Here is a 2,119-nt window from a genome sequence, read left to right as displayed (position 1 = left end):
ACTACTACCATAGATACAGAGATCTAACTACCCATCTAATAGCTGCCATAGACCCAGAGAGCTACCTACCCATCTTAGAACTGTCATAGATCCAAAGAGCTAACTACCCTTCTAAATACTGCCATAGATCCAGAGAGCTAACTACCCTTTTAACAACTGCCATAGATCCAGAGAGCTAACTACCCTTTTAACAACTGCCATAGATCCAGAGAGCTAACTACCCATCTAACAACTGCCACAGATCCAGAGAGCTAACTACCTATCTAACAATGGCCATTGCTCCAGAGAGCTAAATAACTGTCTATCAACTGCCATAGATCCAGAAAGCTATCTACCCATCTAACAACGGCCATAGATCCAGAGAGCTAACTACCTGTTTAACTACTGCCCAAGAGCCAGGGACCTAACTACCCATCTATCAACTGCTATAGATCAAGTGTGCCTAACTACCCTTTTAACTACTGCCATAGATCCAGGGAGCGAACTACTTATCTAACAACTGCCATAGATCCAGAGAGCTAACTACCCTTCTAATAACTGTCATAGTCCCAGAGAGCTACCTACCCATCTAAGAACTGTCATAGATCCGGAGAGCTAACTACCCACCTAACAACTGCCATAGATCAGAGAGCTAACTACCCATCAAACTACTGCCATAGATCCAGAGAGCTGACTACCCTTTTAACTACTGCCATAGATCAAGAGAGCTAACTACCCATCTAACAATGGCCAAAGATCCAGAGAGCTAACTGCCCATCGAACAACTGTCATAGATCAGAGAGCTAACTACCCATCTAACTACTGCCATTCTAACAACTGCCATAGATCCAGGGAGCCGACTACCCTTTTAACTACTGCCATAGATCAAGAGAGCTAACTACCCATCTAACAATGGCCAAAGATCCAGAGAGTTAACTGCCCATCAAACAACTGACATAGACCCCGAGAGCTAACTGCCCATCAAACAACTACCACAGACCCAGAGAGCTAACTACCCATCTAACAACTGCCATGGACCCAGAGAGATAACTAACCATCTAACAACTGTCACAGATCCAGAGAGCTAGCTACCCTTTTAACTACTGCCATAAATCCAGGGAGCTAAATGACCACCTCACAACTGCCATAGATCCAGAGAGCTAACTACCCATCTAACAACTGTCATAGACCCAGGGAAGTAACTACCCATCTAACAACTGCCATAGATCCAGAGAGCTAACTACCCATCTAACAACTGTCATAGACCCAGGGAAGTAACTACCCATCTAACAACTGTCATAGACCCAGGGAACTAACTACCTATCTAACAATGGCCAAAGATCCAGGGAGCTAACTACCCTTTTAACAACTGCCATAGACCCAGGGAACTAACTACCCATCTAACAATGGCCAAAGATCCAGAGCGCTGACTGTCCATCTAACAACGGCCATAGATCCAGAGAGCTAACTGCCATTCTAACAACTGCCATTGATCCAGATAGCTAAATAACTATCTAACAATGGCCATTGCCCAGAGAGCTAAATAACTGTCTTTCAACTGCCATAGATCCAGAGAATTAACTGTCCATTGAACAACTGCCATGGATCCAACGAGCTAACTATTCATCGCGCAACTGACTCTCAAACCAATTAGAAAACACTCTCTATCAAAGGTACATTTACATGTAAAACCTACTCATTGTATAACTAAAGAAGATCCCCTGGGCAGACCGGCAGCAGGACGATTGGAGAAGCAGTGAAGACAGACTCTGTGATCATGAGATTAGGTTAATGTTATGTTTAATTAGTGGGTTATTGGAACGGTGTATTAATTTTTAGAGTGTTTGTGTCAGATAGTAAGGAGTTAAGAAAAGGGGGCTTGGATTTGTGAATAGTTTTTGTTTAATATTCACTGTTAGAATTAGGAGAATTAATTGTTATTTATTCTTTATATAACAAGGTTCCTCATGGGAGACTGCTTAGCAAGGTTAACTCTCACGGAATACATGGAAAACTAGCCGTTTGAATATAGAACTGGCTCGATGGTAGACAACAGAGGGTGATGGTGGAGGGTTGTTTTTCAGACTGGAGGATTGTGACAAGTGGTGTGCTACAAGGATCGGTGCTGGGTCCTCTACGT

The sequence above is a fragment of the Chiloscyllium punctatum genome, chromosome 21 (genome assembly GCF_047496795.1).
Source record: "Chiloscyllium punctatum isolate Juve2018m chromosome 21, sChiPun1.3, whole genome shotgun sequence".
Lineage (NCBI taxonomy): Eukaryota > Metazoa > Chordata > Chondrichthyes > Orectolobiformes > Hemiscylliidae > Chiloscyllium > Chiloscyllium punctatum.
Note: the sequence above shows the minus strand (reverse complement) of the source record.